The sequence below is a fragment of the Rhipicephalus sanguineus genome, chromosome 6, assembly GCF_013339695.2.
Source record: "Rhipicephalus sanguineus isolate Rsan-2018 chromosome 6, BIME_Rsan_1.4, whole genome shotgun sequence".
Taxonomy (NCBI): Eukaryota; Metazoa; Arthropoda; class Arachnida; order Ixodida; family Ixodidae; genus Rhipicephalus; species Rhipicephalus sanguineus.
In genome coordinates, this window is record NC_051181.1 from 136746250 (window position 1) to 136754949 (window position 8700).

The window sequence follows — 8700 nt, forward strand, 5'->3', positions numbered from 1 at the left end:
CCCCTTTACCGCAATAGACGGCTAAAAGCACTCGAAAAAGTTGAGGCCCTTATCACCCAGGATATGGTCAACTTTTGTCTGACGTCACACTTTGCAGCAACGGAACTTCTATGCGTTGCTTCCGAGCCAAAGGTTCCCCTTTACCGCAATAGACGGCTAAAAGCACTCGAAAAAGTTGAGGCCCTTATCACCTACGATGAGGCTCAACTTTTGTCTGACGTCACACTTTGCAGCGACGGAACTTCTATGCGTTGCTTCCGAGCCAAAGGTTCCCCTGATGCGTTGGCTTCACCGCAATTGACGGCCAAAAGCGCTCGGAAAAAATGAAGCCCTTATCGGCCCGATAAGACTTGAAGAAAAAAAATTCCTTGATCACTGGGATTCGAACCTACTCCCTCACGCTACGAACGCGAGCGCTTTACCAATCAAGCTAAGCCCCAACGCTTCTTTGACTCGAATTCATGTAAACCTTATGAATGCGTCGCACCGAAGAAAAAAAAAGCTCTTCGCAGCACAGGGATTCGAACCTTGCCTTTCACGCTGCGAAGGCGAGCGCCTTAACCATTGAGCGAACCTCCAACCGCTTCTTTGGCACGAATGAATCTGAACCATATCAATGCGTCGTACAGAAGAAAAAAAAAACTTTCATCGCAGCATTGGGACTCGAACCTAGTCCTTCACGCTCGCAAGGTGAGTACCTTAACCATTGAGCTAAGCACCATCGCTTCCTTGGTGCGAATGAATCTGAACCATATGAATGGGTCGTACCGAAGAATAAAAAACATTCACCGCAGCACTGGGATTCGAACCTAGTCCTTCACGCTCCGAAGGTGAGCGCCTTAACCAATGAGCTATATACCGACCCTTCCTTAGCTCGAATGCATCTAAACCTGATGAATGCGTCGTAAGCGAGACACTGAAAAATCCCAAAATAGGAGATTTGCAAAGGCTATAGGCTTTCGATATCTCCGACACAAAGACATCTGCACCCAAATTTATTCGAACGGAGGAGACATTGAAAAATCGAATACCACGAAATGGCATTAGCACGTTGCCAGTTTGTCACATTCAAATTGTTCTATATGGTTGTGCCTTTGATGCTGCATTTCCCGCAATTTTGCTATGAGCCCCTTGTTGGTTGATGAAACATAGTGCTTGTTTTGCTTGCTGCGCGTAAAGATCAGTTTCAAACACAATCTTCTGAAGGCACTCAAGCGCCCACAAAGTGCAAAGAGAGAGAGAGAAACAGAAGAGGAAAGCGGGGAGGAGGTTAACCACAAGGTAGTATCCTGTATGCTACCCTGCACTTGGGTTGGGGAATAGGGGGTTGAAAGAGAGAGAGAGAGATAAGAAATAAATAATAAGGAAGAAAACAACCACAACCACGTACACACACACACACACACACACACACACACACACACACACACACACACACACACACACACACACACACACACACACACACACACACACACACACACACACACACACACACACACACACACACACACACACACACACACACACACACACACACACACACACACACACACACACACACACACACATGACAGCGTTCCACTTAGTCATTCACACAGTCCAGTGGATTGCAGGAAGCCTAGTAGCGCTTGTGTGAATGATGGCGCAGTAGTCTTTCTTTTGAGAAAGGCTGGTCGTCTAACTTATTGATATCATTACAAAGAGATTGTCTCTGTGTGCTACTCTTCAGACAGTCGCACAGAACATGTTGAACCCTTTCTTCGTCACCGTAGTGTTCACAGGCGGCGGTGTCGGTCATCGCTATGCGCCTGGGTAAACGCGACGCCCAGCCATAATCTACTGAAAACGGTAGCATCACCTCCGCGAAGTCTGGATGGAAGTCGAAGCAGGTCGAAGGCTTAAAGTGGGATCAAGGGAGTGTAATCGTGCATGCATGAAATGTGGCTCATTCCAATTTGACGTGGTGCAGTGGCGAGCGAGCATGCGGAGCTTCCGAGCAGCGTCTGTCCTAGAGGTATCACCAGGTCGTGGTCCTCTCTGTGGGCTGAGAGGGCAGCTTGGTCGGCCCGTTCGTTACCGATAAACCCACAGGGACTTGGTAGCCATTGAAATATAATGTTGTGTCCTTACTCGCATAGGCGTGCGCACGGGTGAGGGGGGGGGGAGGGTGCCATGTCAAGCTCACACATTGACTTAGTAGGGAGGAGGTGGGGGCGCTGCGATAAACCTTAGCTCCCCCCACTCCCTAATGAGGAACCCGGCGCACACTTATGGTAGGAAAGGCTTTCCTTTCAAATGGCAATGTTAGTCAATGTCTTGTCTCCTCCCAACTCCTCGCTAACCTCGTTCACTGTCCCAGCCCATGCGGAACTGAACTTCGTGACTGCGGCCCGCTACCTGAGTTGAGCTAGAGACCCTAGCACTAGATGATAATCATTGCCCAATTTCCAGCGTGAAACAAGGCGAGAAAATGGACAGGTTAACAAGATTGGATCGGTCCAATTCATCGCTTTTATTCAAATTCAATGTTAATCAAGAAGTGCTATCAGGAAAGAGCTACGCTGCACTGAAGAATGTGTCTTTGTTATATCTGAATTCCCAGCTTGGCGTGACTGTATTGCAACTTTTGCACGAGTTTTACGAAAGGCCAATCATATGTTCACGGCATTTTTTAGGTCAACGTGTGTTACATCTTTTACAATCTAACTGCTTTCTTTTTTTTTCAGTTTCGAAACTCATTAAATATAACCTTACAAAATTCTTATTCCAAGAAATCAACCTCAGACGTTATACGATGGCGTTTTACCGCGATCTTATAATAACACTACAAGGTTTGCACGCAATAACAACTTTGTTTTACCCAAAATACATACTAATTATGGCAAGCAGAGCGTCCTGTTTTCATCCATCGCTGTTTGGAACACCATATCCACCGAAATAAAAACACTCAAAATTCATCAATGTAAAAAAACAATTAAAACTATATATTCTCTCGTTATCTGATGTATAGGCATGCTCATAATCTTACTTATTGTGTATTTTGATTTGATAACTTCGTTCTTGTTACTTTGTGTGTTCTTATTTTTTCTAATACAACTTAGTTTTGTTCTGTTCTACTTCAATGCCGATCATTTCTATTTACACCTTTTATAATGTATATGTATTGTTATGCTGTAACCTGCGTTTCTTATTTATTTTGAATAGGAGGTCCCATTGCAGTCTTTGACTTCGGGACCTCCTTCTCTATATTATCACTATGTAATCTTTCTAGTAATCACAATAAACTTGATTCTGATTCTGACCTGTTGTCTCCTATAAATATAATTGTATGGCGAAGTAAACAGAACCTTTTTTTAACTGAACCGGACAGTTTGCCCTTCCAGAATTTCAAAATATTCGAGGTTTTTCTTTCGAGGTTATGGACGGTCCAAACAAAAAGAAAACTATTGCAGCGGTCACTAGTTCTCAAAATCTTCTTGAGTCTATCGAACCCCATTAAAACTTGGGGCTTCCGTTCCTAAGAAAAATTACAGTCTTTTTTTTCGTGTATTTAGATACGAATCCTCGAGCGAAATCTTCTTTTTTAGCAGTTTGTACGCAAAAGTAAGCACTACGTTTCGATGCGAAACCTTGTACACCATCGTTCTTTTTCCTTGTGTAATCAAAAACTGGAATTCATTGCCTGGGTCTACTCATTCTCTTTCTTTAAATTTATTCTTAGAAATTACTGAATGGTAGAAACATTTATTTCATTTCACTTGTTTATATTCATACTGTCTCTACTGTTTGTAAGTGTTCTGTATTCACACCCACTCCTGCAATAGCCCACCGGGGCTGCAGCATGTACAAATAGAGTAAATGAATACTTGAATTCACACAACAGAGAGTCAGTGGCATTACTTACTTGGTAGCTGAGAGGTAAACCAACCTAATACCGGGAAGTTCACACTTTTCCGTGGTACAGACCAGGAGGCGTGCTTTTCAACCTTAGCATCCCAAGGAGTTATGGGGTATGGCGACAGGTGCACAACCACATACCAAATCATTCCCCACACTCCCAATATTCTTCAGAAAAACTCACAGAGTCCCTTATGCACTCCCCTAAGACGAGTGGAAGGCGAAAACCAGCTTCTTTTTTCTTCTCAGTCAATGTCTTGATCCTACACCGCCCCCCTCCGAAATCGTTCTGCACCTATAGTGGTTTTCCGCTGCCTCCGGGATCGGAGACACCACATCTGGTTTTGCCTTGCCTCCGTGATCGGCCCACCTTTGACCAAGCTACGATGTCACGTGACAACGTCTTCATGTGACGCCACTGAGACATCACTGTGACGTCTCAGTGACATCACGCGATGACGTCACATATGACGTCATATGGTGACGCCATCAAGTGACGATTTTTTTTTTGCGTAACTCGTGTTGACGCCGCCGACGGGGGACGCCGGCACGGGAAACCGGTCAATTTTCGTGTTTGATGAGGCCCCTAAGGCTTTCGCCTTCATAACAGAGGGCTGAGCTAGTTGGTAAGTGTTCATGATAGAAAAACAGGGCGTGCAAGCACGGACACAAGAGAGAAGTCAAGGCAACCCAAACGAGTTGTTAGTCAGCTTTTGTTTTGTCTTCACTTCTCTCGCCGTGCCCCTGTTTGCACGCCCATTACTCGAACATGAACGCCCAATATAAGCAATTGGGAATTGTCTCTTAAGTACCGCACTCGAACTGCAACAGTTGTTTTCACAAAGAACTCTCTGCTAAAACGAAAATACAGGAATCGTGTAGCCAAGCATAATGACCGATAATAATGCGAACAAAATGTTTATCAGATTTACTACCTTTGTGATATATCTGATTCCTCCAAAAATTACGCTAGTGCGTGCACAGCAATGTTTTGAAAGTTCCTCTTGGCATTGGGCCCAAAATTTTTGCTATCATGATATTTCGTGTGGAAGAAGGTGCTCTATGTCTTCTTGAGCTTCTCAACATGAGCATGTAGCGATGTCAAATTTTCATATTCTATACAAGAAGGTCTTCGTATAGCCCATACCTATAGCCGAAGACTATGAATGACTGTTTCCGCAGACCGGCCCATCTTTATCGGAATGTTAAATTATACGCCTGGATCAAGCTGCTATGGCAACATCTTAGCGAACTTTTTATCTGTGGGCATTTTATTTGTGAGAATAGCTGTGTTTTGTAAACTTTTGTGTTGAGTGGGTGGACACTTTTTGTATTTAGGTACTGTGACTGGGTGCGGGAGTGTTTTTGTGCCTTTGTATTGTGTTGTGTTTGTTCTCTGCCTTGCCAAGGCAAACAGAAGAGGAGTAGCCGGTGCCACGCATTGGCACCAACTTCTCCTTATATATATTTAATTTAGAAATAAATAACTAATATGTTAACAGCTCCTCCGGCACCCCCCCCCCCTTCCCGGAACCAGTAGTCTTCCTTCATGCTGGGTCTTCTGGTGCCGTTCTTGTCATAATTTTGTCACCCACCTAGAAAACAAAACAAAACAAAACTCCACGAATGAGTGACAAAGTCAGTGGCATTTTGCGACCGTCCAGGGATCGTTTTCGCCGGAGATCGAGTCGCCTCTTTATTTTGACAATCGTTACCGCCTTCATTCGCCGGCTGCGAAAGGGGCAGCGGGTGGATTGCATATATTTTTTCACCAGGCATGGCGCCCTTAAACATTCGAGTAGTATGTACAAGAAAACTATCGATAAAAAGTATCGGGAATGGTGAACCCGCTTCAACAAACTCTCAGCGAAAGCAGGCCAAAACTACCTTTCATATTCTAGTAACAGGCGGGTGTGCGAACTCCAAAACGAACACTGACATTGGGTCGAAATATTCACTGGTTGGTTCGACATGCGCAATAATGACAACATTTTTCTGACAGAATCTCAGCTGATGACAAAGAGCACGTGCAATCATCACGAATTCCAATACAATTTAAAGATGGCTCTCTGGGCGCTAAAGTGAATGAAGCAAAATGTGTGTACCATTTGCAGAAGCATCTTCATGTGGAAAGTTAACGAAGGATTTATCAGCCTTTTTTTTTTAAATATAAAGGCAGAACTTCTGCAGAACGCCAGTGTTAACAACTCATCATTTATATCTTTCCTACTAAATAAAGTCAGCGAGTAGGACAGTGAGGTTAAATTGTGGCATTCTGGACTAAGGGTTAGTGAAGAAAGCAACCATTCAGGGCAAACTTCTGCTTTCATTTAAGATATTTAAATTTTGCCTTGCTTCGAAAGCTGTGTTTCTAATCAGTCTCCGAAGGTTGTCGCGTATACACTGGCAAATATACATGGAGCGAAAGAAATAATAAAAAAAATCACAGGGTCCCATACGCATTTACCTCAGACGACTCGAAGGCGAAAGCCATCTTATTTTGCTTCTTCGTCGATGTATTCATCCTACCCCGCCACCTATCGAAAGCTTTCTGCGCCTAGCGTGATTTTGCAATGCCTCTGCAGGATCGGTCCGCCTTGATCAAGCGGTGGTGTCATAGGATGACGTCATCATGTGAAGTCACGTGATAAGACGTCACAGTGACGGCATGATGTCACACATTCTGGCATATTTGACGTCGTGATGGCGTCATGTGGCGACGTCATCACATGATGATTTTTTGAATCACTCGTGTTGGCGCCGACGCGGCACGCCGGTCAATTGTGGAGTTTGATGAATCGTCTAAGGCTTTCGCCTTAATAACACAAGAGGCTATCTTTAGGATTCCGAAACGTAAGTACCGATCGCGATGTCTCGTGTATTCAGTTAGTGGTAATGTGAAACTGCTATATTTTATGTATCCGCCACGGTCGCCCAAAGGCTATTACGTAGAGCTCTGAGGCTCAAAGTCGTGGGTTTGAACTCAGCCATGGCAGCCGCATATTGACGGAGGCGTAACGGCTCATGTTTTTGTTTTTAATTTTTTCGAGTTTAATTTCTGGTGATGAAAATTATTTTGCTGTCTCCCTCTACGGTGAGGCTAGTAATCTTATCCGGGCTCCGGGATGTAAGTCTAATAAAATATCTTATTGCCCACGTTAGTTTATTCATAAATTCCCATAGACAAGTTGTTTGTTTATTGAAGCACGTAAACCCGTTGTACCACTAGTCACTTGGTCAGTTTGCTTGTCGAAATTTCTGTACTATTGACTGCTGTCATGTTCTTCTTCGCAATTGTAAGTACGACTTGGTATGAACAAGAATATTTCTTCGCTTCTACGTCAAGGAAACAGTAGATTTAACACGTACGTTCACAAGCATATAGGTAACGTCTCTAGCAGTATCCAAGTAAAGTTTTCCTATGGGCTAACGTAGCACATTAAGTGACCAATTTGGCGTGATCGAAACAGTTTTAGCTTTTGATTCGAGTGTTGTTTTCTGCCACTGAAGCTTTAACCTGAACTAACAACACTGAAATTCAAAAGTAGGCAGGCAGATTCAAGGAAAGATTATGCTGGTATAGAACGATGTTCATCCTGAAATGCAATGCCGGAACTCAGATTTTTTTATTTAGCATTTTACTATTAGAGGCAATGACGGCAGCAGGCACCTAAAATACACCATGTGCGATGGCACAAAATGTTATATGAGAAATATGATTTTTTTTTCAATAATGCTCGATGTATTTAGCTCCAGTGACTTGAAATGCGTAAAGGGCTGCTTTATGCTATGTTGGAGTAAATGCGGCAATTGTAAGCTTGCCCATAAGTACAGAGATTCAAATGTATGTATGATATTCTTATATTTATAGAAAGAAACGGCGTTAAGAAGAATATGAACCAATCTGGGAAGATATCTGAAAATATGGCTCGTAAAGCTTGCCGGAAAGATTATTCCGTACTTTTATCTGGCCTTCGCGGAACGTGTTAAAGAGTTACGTGCGATTAAAAAGCTACGAATCTCAAGTTACGAGCACATGACAGTTTCGTATTGAGGAGAGTGTATTGAAGCTAATAAAATAGTACTGATGTAATATGATTATATGACAAGTGATTAAAAAAAGCTAAGCGAGCACGTTCGCTGAAGAAGAACCTGCGTTTCGCGAATAGTATATGAAGTACGCTTTCTTGCCTGAAACAACCTCTCTACGAACTATATGAGTCATGTACCGTGTCGATAACAGTCGGACGATAAGCAATCTACCGACATTGGCCGGAATTGAGCTACGTATCAGTAGGAGAGATCATAACTGTCCTGCATAAGGACTCCACGTAGATTCTAGAGATTCATAGCAGGGCCGGATAACGCTTGGCACAGACGCCTGTACAAACAAACTGTTCCGCAGCCAAATCCCGAGTTTGTTCAGTAGTCTTACTCAAGTCGTAGACTAACTCGCAGGCGGCGTGTCGGGTTGTAGATTTAATGATTTGCTAACTGGCAAGCATCGTAATGAATCGCAGGACAAAAAAAATAATGCAATAACTGACTTATTTTGGACGAACTCTGTGTGCATATTAGCAAATCGAAATAATCATGGTTTCCTGCAACCACTTACAAAACTTCTTTGTAAGTATTGAAACAAACGTTGCATACACTTTTTTATCTACGTCATTTCACAGATGAAGTATAATCTAAATTATTTCAAATGATTCCGAACGGGCTGTTGCGAGTGATCTATTATATGCGTGAAGTTCTTAAATGAGTATAGAAGATTCTGGGTCAATTCGCCCGATGTACTGC